This window comes from Gymnogyps californianus, chromosome 23 (genome assembly GCF_018139145.2).
Source record: "Gymnogyps californianus isolate 813 chromosome 23, ASM1813914v2, whole genome shotgun sequence".
Taxonomy (NCBI): domain Eukaryota; kingdom Metazoa; phylum Chordata; class Aves; order Accipitriformes; family Cathartidae; genus Gymnogyps; species Gymnogyps californianus.
The window spans coordinates 4,809,524-4,832,529 of record NC_059493.1 but is presented as its reverse complement, the minus strand read 5'-3'; the positions used below and the strand labels follow the sequence as shown (position 1 = coordinate 4,832,529).

At 39.9% G+C, this 23,006-nt stretch overlaps 1 long non-coding RNA gene across 1 annotated transcript in view; it reads right to left on the bottom strand.

The window, feature by feature from the left end:
- Positions 1–662: 662 nt before the first annotated feature.
- Positions 663–23,006, bottom strand: part of LOC127025309 (uncharacterized) — a 47,305-nt gene continuing 24,961 nt past the window's right edge. Inside the window, exon 3 of the long non-coding RNA XR_007767650.1 lies at positions 663–835. This is a non-coding gene — a long non-coding RNA (uncharacterized LOC127025309). The remainder of the gene's footprint in view (positions 836–23,006) is intronic.

The following is a 23,006-nucleotide window of genomic DNA, read 5'->3' as shown; positions in this document are numbered from 1 at the left end:
TAAACTCTGTGAGCAGCATGCGTGTTTCAGGTTGGTAAGAGCCTCTCAAATTCTTTCACAATATCCACTAAGGAATCTTCCCAGATACACACTATCCATTCAACGAATGGATCCAAAGTGACACAATTGCATCCAAGGACAGAAAGGATTTTTTTTCTGTGACCACAGCATGATGCTTTGGCATTGAAACATCCTTTCCTAAACTAAACGGAGGTCGTGCTCTTACAGTACATACTGTGAGTTTTGCTCAGTACTTCGTACAATGGCAGGGTGGTGGGCTATTTTGGTTGCCCAGACGCTACCATAGTAAAAATAGATACTATCAGTCATTTAAAATGGAAATTATTGAAGATTAGTTTGTAAAATCTGACCACAATCTTGCAAAAAACCCACCCCTCAAAATCCAATTTGCTGCTCACAGATCCATGAAGAAGTCATTTGCGTTGTAAAATAGGACTTACAGCACAGCATTAGTGCTTACTGCTGACTTCTGATCATGTTAAGCAAGTGATGTCTTTCAAGACTACTTGTCACGTCCTCAGTCAGCAGGATCAAAGGTACTACGTATTTTGCTAAAATGCTGTGCATCATTTATTGGAACGGGACTGTATTCTGAAATAGCACATCTCATGTGGAAAGGGTGTGGGACCCTACTGCTCCAGTCTGTTCTGGCACCAGATTGTCCTGTTACTGGAGCTCAGGCCTAATATGCTGGAGGATGACTTGGAAGCCTCCTGACTCATCGCCTTTCTCCCGTCCCTGGCAGCTGAGTCACAGCTAGATCCGAACATTGAATTGACGATAGCAGCAACCCCAGAAAATCCTATACGCCTTGCTGCAAACACAAGAGAAGTTGGGTAAGTCATAGCTGATAAATAATTGATTCCCTGTTTAGATTAGTTGTGGGGAGGCTGGAGCCAGCCTCTCAGTAGCACTGCAGTTCAATAACTTGTTCCCCTTCTGTGTCGAAATCAATGTCTGAGAGTAGAGATCCCAATCAGCCACAGTGACTAGAGGAAAAGCCTGGAAACTGAAGCGAGCCCACCTCCCACTGTAACGCTCCTACAGTTATTTGGTAGCTTGGCTTTCCTTGTACTGCTCTATGAGGAAGAAATAGCAATCCGCTTTATTACTTGTCTGTAAAATCCTTATAATTGCATTCTGAACTATTCTTCTTGATGTATCCCAAAGGCCAAGACAGGTAAAATGAGGCCAAAAATCCCCATCAGGCCCATTTGTCCCACATGTGTTTTCATTCCCACACTAAAGAAAGCTCAGTCTATTTCCTGGTGCACTTTCTGCTGCTTCTCAGTGTGGCTGAAAATTAAATTAGCCGCTTTACTCCACCACAAGTATGTGATCTGGTTACAGTACTGGCTCATGTTTACTTTAGCAAGCAACTCACAGAGACACTCTAATCCTTTAGTGCTTCCGTCAACATTTTTCATGTCAGAGAAAAAAAAGAATCTACAGACTTTTTTAATGGGTAAATATACATAGTGCACAACATGCGCTGTTCCAAAAGGCTGAGAGCCATATGACTGATAGATAATACTGCTCTTTTCCTGTTCCAGTTCTGTACTATGAAAAGCTAAATGAATGTTTGAAAGAGAAGTATTCCTATTTTTAATGCAGTAGCACGGAGTCACCCCAGTCTTTGTTAAAATTCGCTTTCTGCGTGTACCTAAGCTTTGTCCAGCACAGTACTTACACCGGTGCTTGACTGTGACTTCCAAATACTTCAAGTCTACTTCACAACTGAATATTTGCCAAAACTACAGTCCAGATGAATAGGTCTGAGATGATCATCGGAGTTCATTGGAAGGGAACTGTGTTCTCCTTTTTGATTTGCAGAGGATAGCTTGCTAGATGGGGAGGAGAGCATCTTTTCCCTTTAAGAATATTGGGCATTAAGAAAAGAATCCTGGTCAAAATCAGAAGAAGAAAATGAGATGTGAATGACACTAGGGAAAAATAATACAGATCAATCAAACCGTGTTTGCCTTTTAAATGTATTTAACTATACTTACCTTACAACTCTAAAAGAAATACAACTTTGATATTTGTTTTTCATTTCATAATAAAATAGTGAGGCAATGTAGATTTTTTTTCTGATAAAATTTAGAAATAAGAAATTTAGCAAAAATCCTGTCATTTTGGCAGACTTTTATATATATAATACATCATTTTTCTTTCTCAGAATCTTGTGCTGAAAATTTCTAGACAATGACTTTCATTTTGCAAATACAGAGGAAAGCATTTGCTATGCACCGGTGGGAATTTCTGCCTTTTCTTCTATTTTCTTCCTGTAATGTGTGTGTCTGCTGATGAAGAGCAAACTGAAATCTGTTTTTGCCACAGTGCACACTCACAATTAGAAAGTAAAGCATGTTCCGGGAAACTGAAGAATCAATGCAATCTATAAAGAAGACTGCCTTCAATAAAGTCAGTAGTTGTGCCACAAATATAAAATTGAAATTCATCCCACTTAATTTAATTCAGATGAAATATTGTCTCCTAAAGCCATGCAGCATTTTTGTCACTACACATTCTTCTCTTTCTTCTGTCCTTTTGGCCATTTGGGATTGTTAAGAATGAGCCAAAGATGCCTACCGTCCTTGATTCCCTTTCCCTTCTCTTCCCTCAAAGTCATCAAATGAGCTTAAAAATGGAGGGAGTAATAGTTGGCTAAGTGTGACGTGTATATGGTTTGTATGCAGCAGTAATGTTGCTGTTCTCTGTGGCAAAGTCCTGGCAGCCTTACTAATGCTGTAGTGGATTTAATTCTATAGGAAGCCAAATTATCTTCAAGGAGCACTTGAAGGAGTCTGCTGCGCTTTGCTCTGAGCCGAGAGTCAAATCTGGGAGCATACATTCCCCAGGGGAAGAAAGCTAGCAGGAACTGTCAGTAAAAACAAAATAACACCTTTTCCATGTTTTGTTTCTGGAGTGGTTTCTTTATGCCTGTATCCCTATGGAGGAGGGAGATTTATAATAAAACAGGCGGTCTTCCCTGGCCGCACAGGGAGAGCATTGTAGCACCCCAGAATAAGGTAGAAATTTATGTAATAAACATTCTCTACAGGAGCAGGCTGAGCTGGGATAGCTTGGGAAGGCCACCACCAAAGCCTAAGCTGGATTTTGGGTACCTCTGCACGAGGTATTTACTTAATCAGAACTTAAGGCAATGGTGTGTATGATGTACGCAGCTGATGCGCAGATGAAAACAGCTGGTACCAATATGTTTGCAGAACCCACTAACATCCCTCCAGTGGGCCAGATTCTGCTGTCGGGATCTCTCTTGTGAGGTCCATGGAATGAGCTTTGTTGATACTTGTGTGATTGCTGCTGGATCCGGGCCCATGAAAGGCACACTGGATGTAGTTGGTGAAGGGGCTGGTTGGAGATTTTCTCATGAAATGGGCTTCCGTTGGAAAAGATCAGCTTCTCAAAACTCAAACTTTTCGTGGGAACTTACGTACCACACGCAACAAAAATGGTATTCCTGGTCACAGTGGGAGAAAGGGGAAACAAAGAAAAACAAAAAAAGGAGGGAAAAAATTCTTCACTATCCCAGAATTAGAAGTATGAGTGCTAATGATATTTATATGAGATACTGAAGTCCTGTTCCAGTAGTTATTTGCATGCAAAGAGAAATAACTGATAGCGTGCTGTGGTGTATTTTGAATATTTAACAGTTACGAGATGAGCCTCTAGTCCTTGATCAAACTAGGAAAACAAGTTTTCTGTTGATTGTATTAATGTTTCTGTATCATCTTCTCCTCATTGCACATTTTTTTCACCAGCATATCAAACTGCTGTCTTCACTTCTTTCTGCATAGGTTTAGCCAGGCGTGAAGTGGTAATAGTAGTGCTGGTATGCATTTTTTGAGCTTAATTAATGGCCATAAGAAACTTCAAAATTCTTGACAAGACTTTTTTAGTGCAAGTAAATATTATTGTCTTGTTCAGACTAGAGCCTGAAATCCTGGGGAAGTTTGCTAGAGGCATATCATGTCGTTGCATTAATAGCAAAGTCATGGCAGACATGAGTTTTAGCAGATAATGTTGTCGTGAAGGTGGAATATGATACAACTGAGCACTTGGTCAGTAATTTCAGAGACTAAGGAACTTACATTTAAGAGTAGAAAACCCTCTGTGTTCTAGCTCATCCACTTCACGCACCTTTTAGTGGAAGTTGGCTCCCCTGCTTATTTAGGAGCAGGGAGAAGAATTAGCACATTAGAGACACAGGAAGAAAAACTACGGAATAGCAGGTGCTATTACCTACAGCGCTTTGACTTTCCTCTAAAATCCAAGCTCTCAAGTCTGCATATGGTTTGATCAAGTCTGAATTATATATGACAAAACCCCACCTAACATTTTCCAAATAGCCTAAGGATGTCAAGTGGTTTATTTACACTGGTTTTCATGAATTAACTGGATGTTTAATGCCCAGGGCCACAAAGGTATGTAGGAACTTCATTCCTATCTAGGCATTTAACTCCTAAAATCAGTAGAGTTTACATCTTTAAATACTTGCAGGTTTGGGCTTAACTTCTTTAGTCTTGGTTAATCCCTACCTAAAATATTAGGTGACTTGGTTACAACACACGCGATGTGGAATAGGAATGAAAAGAACACGGTTGTACGTGCAAAAACATCCACATGTAATCACCCGCAGCCATTAATATCACAGGACAGCAAGGCTTAAATTGCCTGAAACAAGGGCTCCCCTTAGTGAGGTGAGGATGCCCACGTCAGCTGCATATCTACGAGACAGAATGAGCAATTTCAGAAAGGTATTTAAAAGTTACTAGATATCGTATAACGCCAAAACCAAACTGTTTTGAGGAATACTCGTAGCTGAAAAAAGGCCATCTGGTGGCAGAGCTCCCCAGGGTTTTAAAAATAGCACGCTTCGTTCGCAGACACAGTTCCTTACATATTCACATGCTGATTATCCATCTGATTTGTTACGCATTTAATTCTGACAGCTGCTTTGCAAAATTTAAGTGTGTGCGTTAAGCACTCATAAAAACACTTATGGACATTATTGTACATCGCGCACTGTATGCGCCAGGCAAAAAATTAACATAACTGGGTTGTTATTGTCTCCAAGCAAAAAGTATTATTAGCACAACTGGAACATCTCCAAATCTCTAGCCAATCACGCTCAGTTCCCACTGCTAATAGGATCTTGCTCATTTTAGAACCCAGAAGCAAGACATATCGCCATGACGAGAGCATACACATAGGTCTAAATGCTGAGAGAATGGCTTAGCTATATAAATGCCAGATATCAAATCCTTACCATCCCAGCAGGATTTGCTAGGAAGTCTTCATCATTCTTGGGTAGATATCACAGAATAAGTGCGGTAACCAAGACTACCTTGATGATGTTATCCTCCTCAGTATGCATTTTTGTGAAGTCTCAGAGCACTATTAGCAAGATTTAATCAATTCTTTCTTCTAAAGTATGGGCTTACTTTCACAGAGCCCATTGGAGTAGTAAATGAGGGCTTCATAAACTACAGACTGGCTTTGTAACATCATTGAGGTCTGCTCTTGCTTTCACGGCCTCTTGCAGGATCTGGCAGCGAGGGAGAGCATCCATTAATGGCAGTGAGCAAAGCCACACAGTTGTCATACGCTTCTGAGCAGCTTGGCTCCATGCATCTTGTATGCGTTCATGTCTGAGAATCCTGTTAGAAGATTTCAGAGTGCAGCATTTCTGGCTTTGGAGCTGTACTTCCTTGGACAATCCTGGAAATTCCCCCACATCTACATGTCTGACATCACTGAAAAGCGTGGTCTCCCCCACTTTTCATTCCTAACAGCCAGAGGCCAGTTGGACATAGGGCGAGATGTCCTTTAATTCAGTGCATACCAATGAGGATATCCCAATGCCTGAGGCACTCCAACAGTTTTGTCTGCAGCTGAAGAATCAGTCTCAAAAAGCCTTTCCTCTTCAGTCAAAGACAGCAAGGTCAGAACAGGGTTTATTGCAATCTTTCGGACAACAGAGATCAAAAAATATTGCTGGAGATGGTTAACACCACCGCTTGCACTGCAGTCACAAGTGATTAGTTTGTTGTAATGTCTGGGTCCACACTACATTGTTCATAGCTTTTCATTGTCTCGAGCTATCATAAACCGGTAGTATATATTACAGGAAGATATATTAATGGGATAAACAATTTCAGTGCGAGTTTGAGCAAGTTATGTGTAGAAATTCAGAGGGAGAGGGTCAATACTACTTTAACAAACAGCTTTTTCATAATATAGGTCTGCTTTTCCTTCTTTCCTTCCTCCTCTTCTGCTGTCTGTCTCAGCTTGTTTAGTTATAATTTGTACTGGACAGTAAACCTACGCTGAAGGATGATATGGAGAGTTCTTTTATTACATAGCACAGCAATAACCATGATCAAGGCATCGCTGTCTCCAAATGCAGACTGAAAATACTATCAATGGCCGCCACACTAATACCCTTCCTTCTCTCAAAGGCCTTTCCAGCCTCCAAGAAGGCTGCATGATTTTCTTCATTAACAGGCTCTAAATTTCTTTGATTTCTTAACCCCTTGTATTTTGCTTTCCCCTGAGTAGTATGATGAGGAATTTTGTCCTGTCACAGGATTCTCTTCCTTACTTTTTGCCATGATCTAGCAGTAAACAAGCCATACCATCAAATGTGCAAATGTTTTAGACAAATATTAATTAATATTGCATTGTTCCTGAAAGTCAGTTAAAATATCAGCAAGGAACGCAGTTGTCAGCAGGTTATGGTTAGGTAAAAGGAATTCCAGGAGCATTTTGAAGGTGCTAGTCTTGGGAACATTGGACTCTCTCTGATTTTCCCTCATTTAATCACACAGTAGAAAAATCACATGTCAATCAGCGAACGATATGGTTGGCAGTTCCCCACTAGTGCAGTTACAATACACTGGGAGGATAATAAAGCGTGGTTAATAAAATATAGTTCAGAGATGAGCATAATTATAATTCAAAAGACAAAATTCTCCACTCTTACTGACTGTTATTTATAAAGAGCCAAACTGTAAGACTGTGTTTCAATTATTCCTCAGTGCCAATGAGATAGGAATTAAATGAGACTTTATCTTAGCAATGCAGAGTAACAGCATCATCCATCCCACTGAAATTACTGCTGCAAAAGATGAGCCAGACACCGAATGATGCACAGCCTGCTGTAGGAGACTCTGGCAGGGGAGCTAACCTGGATTTTGGGAAACAGCAGGGTGAGGTGTTCCTGGCCATTCCTCTGTAACTACTACATGTGTCTAGGATGTGTTGGCTCTCATTCTCTCAGGACTAGATGGGCTGAGGGCAGTAAGGTGAGAAGTTCTGCTTTATCCAGGTTAAAAGTGTCACTCTCCACCTGTTCAATGAAACAACATCACTGTGTTCGTTCTAGGGAACACAGCAGATCACAAGATACACACCTAATTAGCTAGTCCTAAATAAGTGTTTGATTCTAAGCCTAGAAATGGTTTATATTATTAAGAAGCCTAGTAATAATTTTCTTTCCACCTGTGGTTAACAGTCTGAGTGACTAACACTTAGCAGGCTGTTGAACAAAGGAAACCAAAACCATCCTCAGAGTAGCTGGAAGTTTTGCCCTCTTCCATCACTTCAAATCCAGTAGTCAGGTTTGGTTTCCCTTTTATTTTGTTGTTTCCCCAGGCTGCAAGTTAAAGCTCTGAGTCACGCACTCACAGAATTTCAGTCACACCCAGGGGACAGGAGGGATTTGGGAATTCAGTTCGTAATGTAGCAGATGCTTTCAGCTAAAGGTCTGGGCAAGCTGGAACAGATGCCGGTTTGTTCACAGAGCTGATAGCGTGCTGGCACAAAGCTAGCATTAGGCAAATGTTCCCACCTTCACAGACAGTCACAGTAAGTGAAATCTCATCCTACTGAACTCTGTGGGAATTTTGCCATGGACTTCTGTGAAGTCATGTTTCTTCTCCATGGCAGTCTGGTGCTTAATCATGGGCCCTCTTCTACATAAAAAGTTCACTCAATCCATTAGCTTTCTATAGACTTTTTATTTAATATAGCAAATGCAGCCAAATATTTATGATGATTTTGCAATGGTAATTGCATAGACTGCTCCTCTGTGGCTTAGGAGGAGTCTGCCAAAATATCATTATTGTTAATTAATCAAGTCTATTTTGAGCCAACTTCTGCTCCCACTGAAATTAATTGCATACATTTCAATGAATTCAGGTTCTTTAGAATTTGGCCTTCTTTACTGCTAAACTCTATACTTCTTTTGTTTCATTAAGCTAGGTTGCCTTTCCAGCAATTCTTAAGATTTCTGCTTTATTTTAACAAGTTTCCTCAGATCAGCTGCAAAAGACTGAGGCTAAGTTCAGTAAAGCAGGATCAGGTTACTTTTGTGTATCAGATCTAAGGGGTTTCCAGAACGTACCAGCCAGAGCAGAGGTTTGTTTCACCCGTTTTGAACTTGCTAAGGAGAGATGCAGACATTAAAAAGAGTGGAATATGCTACACGCTTGGGCACCACTCAGTAAAAGAGTCAGGTCTGTTCCTGAATTTGGATAGACTTTGAGGTATAAATACCAATGCTTTGCTCCTTGGAGGCCTTTGAGCTATTACTGACTGTTGTGGTCAAATGCTCTCAGTGTCACTACTGAAGAATTTTATTTAAGTCTTGTGAGTGCCACACTGTACCTCGTTTGTAGGCAATCAGAGCATTTGCGATCTCAAAACTCTGCCAACAGCTCTTCTTCACACATACTAGAACAGTACAAACAGAAAGAGAGGTCAATGAGGAAATCGACGATTTGTTTGAAATTTTTTTCATCACAAACATTAAACACCCCAGTTTAGGATACAGTTGTTAAGAGGATATTAGAAAATCTAGGAGGACGCTGTGTTTTGTGTTTCTGGGCTGTTTTCTGGCATGAGGCGGCATCTGGTCAGGCCATGCTCTCACAGCATGCTGCTCTCACAGCAGCTGATCAGAAACAGACCCAAGAAAAGCTGCACAAATCCTCTTTCTAGGTGTGAATATGTTAAAATTGAAACCCAGAGGAATTCATTTCCCACTCTTTGTGTGCTGTCTTCTCAGGGCAGAACTCACCCTTGATGCAGATAGACTATGCAGCAGTAAAGGCAAGTCCAAGGACTCGCTTTGAAGAGTAAAGCGCAGAGCACTTCTGCTGGTCTTTAGTACGGTGGTGGATTTAACACACAGCAAGTAAGGAGGACCTTACAAACTGCCATGAGAAGTAAGTCAGTAACACTGCCCAAACCTGCAACAGGGAGAATGTATACCACAGGGCAAGGTGTAAGGAGCAGCAGTAGTCAGTTATTGAAATCCTGTTACTGGAGGAAAATAAGTCTTTTCCTAAGCTCTTGAGTTTTGAACTTCAGTTGATTATTTGTTTCGTTTATTTAAAAAAAAAAAAAAGGCAACAAACCCTCATTATTATAATATAGAATTTTTATTTCTCAAAACGCCTGCTTCTTTTCCCTCAATCCCCCTAAATGGCCTTGGTGATCTTTTGTGATGAGGCATAAAATTATCCTCTGAAGTCGCCCAATGGGTCATGAATATTATTTTCTCCTCCCTAGACTAGAAACAGCTACTGAATTCTTGTAATTCTCTTACCTGTCACTTCTTAGATGGCTTACCTGATTATTCATCTGTTGGAGCTATAGCATTGTAAAAAGTGGGCCATTACCATTTGTGTGCTTTCCTCCTATGTGAGAGTACAGGAAAGGGAATGGTAGAAAATTCTCAGCTGTGTTTGGATGGCATTCACTCCTCAGTGGTTTTGTACAGACTGAAGTTTGCTGCCCTCTTCTACATCTACTGCTAAGTCACCCAGTTAAATGGTTCAAGCCATCCGACCTAGTTTTATTTACGTTTTTAATACTGGCTATCCATTTTCAGCTTTTTGTGTTCTTTTACTTCCTCTAAATCTGCTGATAACTTTTTACCTTTTCCTACAAACAATAGTGATGAAGTTTTCAAGGGCAGCCAACATGTTTGGTAGCCAGCAGGGAGCGATACGCATCCCCTCTAAAGAAAGCATAGGAAGCAGCCTGCAGGTTGATGTTTTAATCAACGACAGATGAGAACACCTTGTCTCAACCCACCATCACTTGGTTCATAGAAAGGAGGCACTGACATTTACAAGATACTGATTTCATTTATCGGAGCTAGAGAAATTGGGTTTATTTGCACTTTGGACTTACTCTGACCTTGCTAAAAGTAAAATATTCTGCTGTGCAAAGTCAGTTTAAAAGAAGCATCTGATTTTTGGTGATGTATAGGAGGATCCCACTGGCAGTTTTACTTGCAGGCAAGTTAGATGTGAAACCCTGCACTTGACTGGAATTAAGCACAAGGTGTAAACTGCAGTGTTTGTTCAGTATATTTTTCAAAAGTGGTGCTCAAATGGTGACGGAAAGAGACTCAACCAGACCTAATGAAAATAGTTGGGAAGCTTTCCATTGACTACCATATGCTGAGAATCAAACACTAGGTCTTAAAAATTATTATTGGCTGTACCAGGTCTGCTTCTAAAACCCTGCAGTGATGATTGTTTAGAGCTTTACAGTAATTGGAGCAACAATTACTATTGCAATTGTTATGGTGGTTATGCAGTTATTTTCACTATAGCATAATCCAGAGACACCAAATTAAATCAGGGTCCATTGCTAGTTCTTATAAGAGAAACACAAGAATCCTGCCTAGTTCGTGACTAAAAGGGCTTTTCAGTCTTGGCAATACACATTATCAGTATGGCACAGATATCTAAAGGAAGGTGAGAGATGGCAGCTATTTACAAAGCTTTCTCTAAGATGCAGTCTCAGTAAGCCTGTGTTTTACAGTATTTGTTTATTCCAAGTACTTTAAACCTTGCACACTGGTTAAATTTAAGAGCAATAATTGTCTTGGGTCCACTGGCTCTTTGCCTGTAGAAATAAGGACTTACAGGATATATGAGCATACAAGTATCTGACAGCTATCACGTGCTTTGGTAGAAGTTAAGGGCACGACGGTTCTCACCTCTCCATCCTACTGCCGTCCTGGAGCCTGGCAATGTTGCATCGGACAGCAATATTCTCAGATAGGACAGAGGGGTTATTTTTCTGTAGCAGATGGAAAAATGAGGGGTATTTTTGAAAACCAACAATCTTAATCCTCTGTGGACAAAGCAGGATGTTTGAGGACTAAAAGGTATCAATAAATGTAAAGGATGTTGGTACAAGAAGATACTTCCCTTCATGTTGATGGAAGAAACAGGCTGTGGTTTAGTACACTGACACTGATTTATTCCTTACCTCATTTCATTGACATGTATATAATTACACAAATTGCGCTTGCAGGCAGAGAAGAGATTTCTCACTGTCACGGCTGAACAGATTGGCTCAATCACTGTCAATGAAATTGTTTCGTTAATGTAACGATGTGAAAATTTTTCACAACCTCCTGCTAACTCAATAGCTATGAGTTAGAACCAGGAGTGCTGTTAAGTGGGTAGTCTGTGCTTCCCTTACATAATTCTGTCACCCTCTAGTGACTGAAATCTTTAAGATGGTATAAGCTAACAGCTCAATCTTTTACTGTAGACACGAAGCCTTGTTCTTTAAATTAAAAGATCCAAGGTTAAATCCCTGCTACAAAAAAAAAAACCTGCTGCACAGAGACATAGGAAATGTTACATGTATTAAAAGAATAGCAGACCTCTTCCAGTGTAAGTAAATAATGTGGTTGTCAGGTGCCTTGTATTCACAATTCCCAAGGGATTCGAGTGCCCTATTGCTCACATTACCTGGAACTGAACAGGGAAATCTGTCACAGGGAAAAAAAACCTGCATGGGTAGATGGACATGTTGCTTTAACATGTCCTCTGGTGTGCTTTTCTCCGTCCTCTGCATACATAGCAAGGACAAATCATTTAATCGCCATGCTCTTCCGTTGTCCAGCTGTATAACATGGAAAAGGCTACACACCTTGCGCCTGAGTGAGCTGCTTGTGGGGAGCAAGTGGGTCTATGTAGCTCCCTTATCTCTTTTCAAATGACCGTGTACAGGCTTTGATTTTTAGGAATGTAGCTGCTTTGAAATGATATATTCATAACCCATTCCTTGAATAAGTCAGCCCTGGCAATTGCCTGGTCACAAAGCATTTACTGCAGCCACTGCTTTAAGGCCTTGCTATTCATATCACATGCTTGAGCTCAGAGATCTTCATGGATTGTTTCTGTTGCCTGGATGACCCACGTCCTCATGATGATATTAGCACAATGTAGAAATACATTCTATATTTAACACTCACTCGCTCTTTTTCCTTTTTACTGTCTTTCTTGGCAAAACACTTTTGTCCAAATATGTTTGGAAAGCAAATAAAAGCTACTACCAGTGCCATCCAGCATACCGGCATTTTTCTCTGTCAGTTCTTGCTAATGTAATGGTTTTCTTTAGCATTCATGTTGCGCACACTACTAGCCTCCCAAAAGCAGCATACACCTAGGTACCGCAGATTGAGACAGAGGTGGGGGGCATACGCAGGGAAAAAAATCACTAAAACTAATGAGGCAAATAGAGCAGGGGATACCTTTGGAACCTCGGGGTCCGTACTTGCAAAAGAGAGGGGTCCTCAGAGGTGTTTAATGCCTTGAGATGAACAGGAATTAGGCAGCTCGTATGCCAAGGTGCTCTTCAAAATCCCTGAGATGCTGATCCATATCTTTAAAAGCCTCCATCTCTCTGTTGCCAGTTAAGTGTCTAAACATAAAACAGGCTTTTAGCACACAGTGCACCTGGCTGCCCCCCTTGGCTGTTTTTGCATGCTGCTCCTTCTTGGGAAGGAGATCTGGTTTCCACTCTGCGTCTCCTGCCTGTCGTCCCCTCCCCTTGGAAAGAAAATGCTCTTCCCACAGCAGTGCCACTCCAGCTATTTGGTGCCTCCACCATGAGGCAGATCTGAACATTTAAACCAGAGCTGTTCACAAAATCAGGTTTAAAGCGTGGCTGTACAATCATATGAAACAACAAAACTGAGTGTTATGGAAATGGCAATAATTGTGAAACTGGGAACAGGGGAGTCTCTGGAAACGTAGTTGCCACAGAAGGGAAAGAAACATGCAACCAGAGTCCTACAGTCTTAGAGGTGCTTTGCACCCATCAAGTTGAGCTCTTTTGAAATAAACATCCTCTTACATTTATAAAGCACCTCTCATCCAGAGAACAGAAAGTGCAAGGAATTATTATTAAATCTTATATTGCAATGCCAAGGCATTCCTAGATTGTACCAAATTATTTTCACATTTCAGTAATTTATTGAAGAAGTTAATTCTTGACAATTTTACTGTCAAGCAGCCAGCAGGACTCATAATTAATCTATGATTCCCTTGATGCCAAAACAGCCAGGGGAATGGGGGTGTCATGTATACTTTTCCTCTTGTTTTATGGTAAATAACATAGCTCACGTCCTTGTAAGCACTTAGACAGATCTGGCTGAGTAATGTAATATTCTGGAAAGCCAACAAGGAAAGGTCTGACTACAAAGGCGCTGCAGCTTTGCTCCAGCAGAAAAGGGAGCATGAAATTGTTAAAAACCCCTACAAATCACAAAAATAGAAACAGTGAAGTTTGCCCATGGTCTCTTGGCTCCAGTGAGCATCCTGTGATGCCAAAGACTTGTCATCAGAACCACCAACAGAACATGGGAAGAGCACGCTGCTCCCCTGCTCTTGCTGCTGCTCAAACTCCTGCTGTTTGTGTCACTAACTTCTCCTGGGAATTTCTACAGATAAGAAATGCCTTCATGCTGCTGACACAGAGTTCACGAAAGCAGAATAAAATACCTGTTGGTGATATAAAGAGTAGATTTCCTCTGCATGAGAAATTACATGCCAGTGAGTGTTCTCTTTAAGAATCACAGCTGAATATGGTTAAATATTTCAAAAAGGGATTGGTAAATATTTTCAGTTCTCTGTTGTTCATGGAATCACAGGAACCAGTGCCTGAAAGTGCTGGGACAACTGCTAGATAGTTTATTTTCCTTGTTCCCTTTATGCTTTGCTTTTTGGGAGAATATTTGCACAACCCCCAGCTGAAGTGGACTTTGACACCAAAGTTTATTTTTTCAGTTTCATCATTTGTCACTGATGCCTTGATTTAGTTATTATTCTACAACAGCATAATTATCAAAACTCCACTGCAGTCAATGAATTTACATCAATGCAACACCAGCAGAACTGAGATCAGAACTGTATTTTAAGGACCTCGCATAGCAGTTGCTGAAGTCAATGGGAAAAGATGTTAGCTTTGGCATGTTTCAGGTCAGACTCAAAAAAGCAAATTAGGCCTGCCTAGAAGGGGTTGGAGGTGGCTAGAGAAGCAACACGCTGCAGTCTAAGGCAGCACAAAGTGGGAAATTAGATGAGAATGGATGAGCAACCTTCTTTTGAAGGAGTAGGGAAAAAGAGAGTTGACTTATTTTTCTATCTGTTTGAAGGTACTCTGTCTTTCCATGCAGCTCTTCCACTTCTTATATTAAAACCTTTTAAGACACTATACAATGAAGAGGGTCTGGTTCTCATGCTGGCAGCATTAAAGAACCATAAAGCGTATTTATGTTTACTTAAACCTCTTCCTACTAAAAATGCTGTGGTGTAACACAAATATCTCTTCAACAGCTCTTTCAAGTAAAGGTCCATTCCATTCTTTCATCTCATACAATCCCCAACAGCAGACTCTTAACTCTATTTCATTTAAAGCTATTCTGCTCAGGGGCTTGAGAGAAACAGAGTGCAAGGAACTTTGAGAACAGTTTACAACTTAGATATATTAATGGATCATGCTGTGATGTAGATTGTGAAATATTAGAGACTAAAATAGCTCCTATGATTATCTTTTGTGGTACCTTGAAGTTACTTTGCCATAAACATATGCCTCCTCAAATACCATTGGAATAGATTACTGCCGGCTCTCTCTTACTGTTTGTAAAGTTTGCATTTTTTGCAGAGAGAAAAGCTTCCATTTCTTTTCCTTTGCAACTAGAAAGATTTCTCAACATTGTTTAATTTAAGCCTGTAGATAAATGATTCCATTTTCAAGTTCAGTCTTCCTCCATTTAAGCCATGACTCTTAAACGATGACAGAAATCTCTTAGACTCATGCCAAAGTGCAGAGGTAGAAGAATGAAGTGAGATAACCAACTAGTTTTGAACCTTCTAATGGATTTCTCAAGCCTTCATATTCATCTAGTTGACAATTTGCTCTAAATAACAAGAAAAATTTCCCTGCCAGTTTTCTGTATGAGGCAGTGCATTTTCCAGACATTGCAGTTCCCAAAGACTAACAGGAATAAACTGCAAATTAATTGGTTCTATTATTGTTTTTGAAATGGGCTTCCTACATCTCTCTAGAATAGGACAAGCTGTAGGTTGTCTCAGAGAAGATGATTAAAGCATCTTCATATGTTTACATTTAGACTTGCCAAATAATTTGTAGAAGGGAAGAAATGTTGCATATGCCCTGGGAGGGATGGAGTAGTTAAATTACATAGTCTTCAAGAGCTGTATAGAGATACAGATGGAAGCGGTTAAGTGAGTTACATCGACGGTTTTTCCCACAATTACAGATACTGCTAAAAAATACAGAAAAAAGAGGGTGCAACTCCTACTACTGCAGACCATCCAGAAGACTGGGCAATATAATGGGAATCTGCATTAACTTCTATCTTCTTCTGTCTTGTCTATTTTAGGTTTCAATCTTGCCAGAGCAAGGAGTCCTTATCATTTGTTGTTAAAATATCTAATGCGGAGACAGTACATCTCAAATAACGGTATCTTGCAAATCTCTATCGGTCACTGTCCTGTCAAGACTGGCTCCCTCTGCAAGATGTCTTTCTGTACTTCATCTCACACTGCAAGATGACCACAGCCTCTCTGGCCACACACTGCGAGGGTGAGTACTACTTATTTTAGAACTGCATGCTTGTGGGACCATATAACCCCTATGAAGACAGCAAAATAAGGTGGCAAGCTTTGTATGAGGCTTTGAATATTTAGCACCAAAAGACAGCTTACCTGGATTCAAAGAGAACAACATATATTGTAATAAGGGACAGTTAACCTGGATACAATGCTTCCCATCTGTGTCCCGCTCTAATTACAGCAGATGTCTCTTTGCCTCCAAAGAAAACCTCTTTGTTGGTTTTGCGTGCTCTTAGGGTGACAGTATTTGTTCTGTGAAAGCTCAGAGGATATGAATCATTTGGTCTCTGCAGCTTGTGGCTCTGCTAGTTCATTAGAATCTAACCCTCGCAGGTCACACTTCTAATCTAGCACAACCAGCTGTTCACAGCGTGGTATTAGCTGATCAATACTGAGTGACCCAGGAGAGCTGTGGGCATTCAGTACTTTACACAGTGGTTAGAAGCGTCTGCTGGTCCCATACGAACCATTGTGAAAGCTCTTTCTATAAATAATATAGACAAGCATTGTTACGTCTCATTGTTAGCAGCAGCAAAATAAATGAACAGCTCCATCTGGGTTTTAGCATCTTCTCATATAATCAGAAGAGCTAGGAGGTCCCAAAGTACTCCAGAGGGTCCTGAGAAACAACATACTGCGGAAATTAAAATGTGGCACTGGGGGTGAAGTTAAATTTCCTTCCTGCTTTGCTGCAGAACGCCTGTGGTTGTACACAAGTTTCTGAGCTATTTCCCCATCTTCAGAAAGCTACCTGTTTCGCAACTCAACCATCAGCCCCTACCATTTCTGTTATTAACGGCTGATAATCCCTTCTTATACTTGCAGCTTCATAAACATCTTGCACTGCGCAGCATTTACTAGCCTATAACAAATCAACACCAATGTATGTACTTGTTCTCAAGTTTGTAAGAGGAATTCATTGCGAGATCAAGGCATACATATTTTTAAAGGAGATTAAAATGCAATGTTTAGATCAATGTTTTTCAGTAGATGAAATCAAACTTTTGTTGTTTTTATTTACATTGTATATGAATGAGTGTATGTATAGCTTGCTATTAAGTAAATTACCAATAAAAGAATAGGTTTTTTTACAGTTACAATTTAAAATGACCACTAATGTAGAATTATAGTTGCCTCACTGATTTGCTTTAACTTCAGAGACGTCTACATACACACACCAATGGAGGACAATTATTCAAATGCAATCATAAGTACTAAGAATAAAACAAAAGCTCATCTGCGTGCAAGTAGCAATTAAATGGAAGAGAGTATCATTACATTTTTCAGAAATACTGAAAAACTTTTGTTAAAGGTCAAATCATTTGCTAAAGACTTTTATGATTAAATTTGAAGAAATTTAAATGTTCGCTTTATGATCTTTACTTTCAACCTTTCACTGAGTGCAAATAATTGCACTAGGCTGAACAATTTACATCTGCTTTCAGATATACTTACTTTCCAGTTACTAAGAAATAGTGCAGCACTGTGTGATACCAAACAGTATTGTTGGCGTTTCAAAGCATATTTTTATCTAACTAACTATATTATTTGGTAAAGCATCTTTTTACTGAAAACTAAGTTTATAACGTATTCAGATATGCCAGATCTATAGTTAGGACTGGAAATTCACACACGGATACTGTAAAGATGCTACGACGGGAGCTAAAACCTTTCTAAATACGTTCCATGAGCAGTAGTCAGTAATAGAAGAGCTGTCTTTGTTACAAGTGTAGATTGGAACTACTCATGTGGGTAGGATAGGCTAAGAAATAGCTCATTTTTGCTAGGTGAACACCACTGGCATGACATCATCACCCAGGCTCTGTCCTGTGACACATAGTAGATAAACTGCAGGCATACGCTTGGTAAAACATGCAAGTATCTGCCAGTTTTGACTTCAGTTTGAATGTGACTGGAGGAATTGTATCATCTGCTGTCTTATAAAATACTGAAGCAAAAGTTTGGAAAGCACGGAAGAAAATAGTAGTTGGTTTCCTATAGTGTCTCAAGTTTTCTTGCTAAGGAATCAGTTTCAAATTGAATGCCAGTCGTTAACAAATTCTATACTCTTCTGTCTGATGCTTCAGGCAGGACCATTATATCCAGCTAATTAGCTGAAAGAAGATGAGGCTAACAAACATTCTTAAGAAGTTGGCATTGATGTTGCAAACTAGCTCAATGTAGTCAGCAAAACAAGAAGACATCCGGCTATCCTTTTCAATAATCTTTGTGTTACTGGAAGCTCTTTTGCTAGCACAATAAACAAGAAGAGCAGTGCCTCTTCCTACTTAGATAATGGATACAAATTTAAAAAATCATTTCACGGTGGATGAACAGCCAACTTATTTGTAGCTGTGCTATCATAAACACGTTGTAAGCTGTGAATCGAAATGGGGAGAGAAACAAATGAAAGCTCAGGCAGCTTGTGCTTCTGCATTTGTTGCTTCTTCCACAGTCTTTTGCATGAATTTGGGAGCACTCTGCAACAAATGTGCAGGTTTCTGTTTCAGTGGCCGATAAATATTTACCTCAATAAAGGGCAAAGTTAATGCAGTGTGTTTCAGGTTGGTTTCTGACAGGCTTAACCTTTCGGGGGTATAATTCTGTCAGCCTATCTTTTCATCCACCTGTCTTTAAAACTCAGTGAGAGTGATTCTGCTAAGAGCGGGCACTTTGGCTTTCAAAAATACCCCGCCCCTAACTACAACCATTTTGCAGACACAACTATACTTAAAGCTCGCCTTAATGTAGAATTAAATAGTGGATTCTGGCTTGTGCACCCTTTGACCTCTTCCTTTATAACAATGTTTTTTTTCTACAGGTATGAGAATTAGACACTCAAATCCTACTTAACAAGAAACTCTGAGTCAGCTGTTGGCTGCTTATCACTGCCTAGGGAAATATTTTAATCAACATTAAATCTGATGGTTTTGAAACCACCTTGTCTTAGCACTGCAATGAATTCACTTCATTGAATGGGTTTAATTATTAAAGCCCAGAGGGAGAACTGTTCAGGGTTTTGAGTAGCCATCCAACAGTAATATCTTTGTTTCCAAACTAATAAGGCAACAAAGGGAAAAATATCATAGCCTAAATTAATTTCAATCTGTTATGTTTTGGGGCTGAATACAAACAATCGGCTTTGGGATCCAGGTATAAGAATCTGGATTGTTATTTATTACTTGTCTGCCTGTTAGCCTTGGTGCCTCCATACTTTCGTGCCTTATCTAGTACCTTCCTTCTTGCCTGGGTTCTTGACGTTCTTCACTGAGGTTTACTTTAGTCTGGAATTTGGGAGTAGCAACAAAAATAGGATGATTTATTCTGGAATGCTAAAACACAAAAGGGGTATGCCTAATAGAAGGTAATTTAAAGCTCGTAAGATTGTGGGATACACTTAGTTAATATTGTCTTCTGGCCTTTGTAAATCAAATACAACCCACCTATAATCTATTCTGCCAAAACAGGCAGCCTAGTTTAATATATATTATTAATATTTTGAGGTTGTCCAACCTCAAACCTTTGATTATTAAACTTTGATAACCTTGAGTTTATCAAGATCATTTTATGTAGAGAAATACCAGCCCTCTCATACTTGAGTGCCACTAGCTCTGTTAAGCACAGGCTATCACAGAGATTGGCGTTTGGGATAATTGGATGACTGGGACCATGCCATGGCAGGAAGAGACTGGAAGCAAGGCTATAAAACACAGTGGCTGTGACAACCTCAGTGAAAGAGTGTAGAGGGCCGGGATGGCTGCATTTCAGCCATTAGTGCAAACTTAGTCACTGTAGCCGTCTACCAGAGCCTTGGGGTTTATACTGATAAATGAAACTAATTTCATCCCTATCTGATAGAAAAAAAGGCCTTAATGATACAGAAAGCTTAAGCCTGTCTGTCTTATAAATATGAGCTGTTTCGTGTGATTTGAGATTTAGTTACATATGTAACATAATCTGCCTTCTAGCCATACAACCATTCACCTTGATTAGTAGTATTAACTTAGAGAACAGAGGAGTCTGAGGCTTGTGATCTAATTACGAGATCACAGATTCATGTCACCCACTGAAGTCACTCAGGCTAGAAGCGGTCACCAAAGGATTCCTTCACAGGCCCTGGAGAGTTGGCTGCTTCCAGACAGAGACATCCCACCAACTCTGGGGATGGCTGTGTGTCCCCATTGCCTGCAGAGAGAGTCCAGGGTGACAGTGCTTCTAACTCAGCTGAGGTTAGAGAGATCACCCCCAGGTGCTGAAGTCCTTCATGCCTGTACGTATGTACAGGGTATATAACCTTTACTGGCCCATGTCCAGCAATACCACAGAGCAGCAAAGGAGGTTGTCACAACAGCATCAAGGCAATGCAACCTATTTGTTTTAAAACACAATAGCAAATATCTTGTGTTGAGATAAGTGTGCATGATAGTCTGCCAAGATAAGACTGATGTGTCATGATTTGTTGGGCTGATACAGGCTGATGACATGTAACAGTGACACATCAACCAGAAATAAAGATGCCGTTGCCTGAAAAACAACATCATGCTTTTGTTGTTAGTGGAATGTAACTCATTAATACGTATAGCATGCGCCCATGAGTCAATGCAAAGTAGAGCTATTAAGATCTAAAAATATTTTAGTATGAATAGTAGAAGACTGACCCACACTGCTCTCTCCATTATAGCAATAATTTAATAACCCAGTCTGGTGTGCGACTGATGGATTGAGTTGAGTGGCCATAACTTTTAGTCTTCTCCAGAACTATTAATTAGTTCATTAATATAGTGAAATGACAGACAAAAGACTCAAGGTGAAAAAGTAAAATCAATGAGTGTTGATTTGTTTGTATCAAATAGTTTTCTTTGAATTTATTAGCTTCTAGTACTGCTGAGCAAGCAAAATTATCATTTACGGTAAATAATTGCAAATGATGACTGGACGAGAAAATTCATGAAGAAAATATTCCAGCCCACCACAACCAAACAGGCAGAAAGGCTGAGATCAGATCCTCAGTACTGTGCCATGAAAGCCTTTTATTCAAATAGAAAACCTACATTGCAGCACATTCAGTAATAGTGATTTCTGAAGCCTTATTTTTCTGGTCATAGTGACATCTGGACCTTATAACGTTAAGACAAAGAAGAGGAAGAAGGTGATACACCACTTGGCACTTTCTGAATCAGCAAATGTGTTTCCATTTTACCTAGTTCTGTTATGTAGTGGGTGCAGTATAAGGGCAGGCACGCAGGTTTTAAAGAACAACTCAAATTCAGTTTCAACAGCCACAAAACCTCAAATGTGAGAACTGGGACTTGTGAGAGCTTCTCCTCCCCTTAATATCATTTGCTCTCCTGTCCTGGTGGTTCTTTCCACAGAATCCCGTCTCCATGAGATGGTTTCTGTATCCTGTAACTGCACAATGTCTGCAGTACTGGCAGCTCCAGGTCACAGAAATATGGCTTTGCCTTTTAAAGAGGGATTGGTCAACTCAGTATTAACCTTTGCAGATGTTGTGTTATTTTTCTTACTCACAGATAAAAATCTAATAACTATTTAAAAAAAAAAAAAAAAAGATCTGTGGCCTTTGAAGAAGAGGCCTGGTGAGAGAATTAGGTTAAAATAGAACAAAAATGTTTCCATCTTTCCCATACTCTACTTGAGGTCATAAGAGATCCCCCCAGTCAGGAAATCGCTGTTTTTGCTTAATTATCTTCCCACAGAGTGGGAGAGATAATATAAGCTGTAGGTCCTTCAGTTTTTTGATAAAAATCAGAGTTCTTCGCTTTTTGTCTGCGTGTATGTGTGTGTCTTTGTCTATTGATTATAAAGGCTACCAAAGTAACTAAGTCAGATATCAGCACGTGCATTGCAGAGATAGGTGAAATGACTTAGATGAATATACTAATTCACTTGCCCGGGACAGAGTAACTAAAAAGTGGCACTTATTACCTTTTGTTGAACCAAACTTTTTCCTGTGGATTTGCTGACTTAATGTGTTAGCACTTGGAAGCAGCACAGGAAACCAAATAATTTACAGTTCATTAATAGCTTTAAGTACATTCTGTCATGTGTCCGCTTTCTTTCATGTCCTCCTCAACACCAGTTTGATTCTGTTGTGAAAGAAGGTCACGTTTCTCCTGAGTAATATTCAAGCCTCCAGAGCTTTGATATTGGAGGTCCCCAAATAAGTCCCATTACTGAGGGAAATGGCAGAAGATCTGTAAGTCTTTTATCATCTGGTTTTACTACTTCAGTCTCTCCGAATGACTGTGGTTGCAACTATTTATCATGAACTTAAAAATTGATATTGTTTTGGAGAAACACATTTAACCAAATTCATTATTCAGCTCAATGCGGCGTTAGCTGTGTTGTCCCCTAAAGAGTTCCTTGCTGAAACAGCTGAAAGAACCACATAAGAAAGGGTTAAACCACCCACCTAGACATTATCAATAGCCTCAAAGTGCCAGAATGGATCACTTGCGATAGATTAATTTTTTTCCTGGTTCTTGCATTAAAAAAAAAATCTTCCTTTGTCATCTCTGATCATCTCTGCTGCCTTACAGCTAAATAAAGTGCTGCCTTCTTCCCTTTTGTTGGATCTCGGAAGATATCTTTTTCTTTCTACAAAAAGTTACTTGAACAGTCCCCTCCTCCTCTGCAGCTGACTCATCTGCAGTAACATTTATTCGTAATATCAGCTATCTCCCTATGTGGTATGGAGTTTTCTGGTAAAAACAAAGAGAAAGCTGAAACTTCAGCTATATCAGAGCAGATTTTGTAGCAGACAGTTTGTTTCCCAGTCAAAACAAACTGAGTTTTCTAAGGCAGAGAGAATTCCAATTACCACAAGAACACAGCAGAAAATCTACAGCCTCTTAACAAAAACAGTAAGATTTACAGGTACTATCCAGAATGCTTAGATTAAATAGAATCTTTTTAGCCCCTGAGATTTTTTCTGCAGTGATTACACCCATCCCTATGAAATCTAATTGGCTGTACAATATG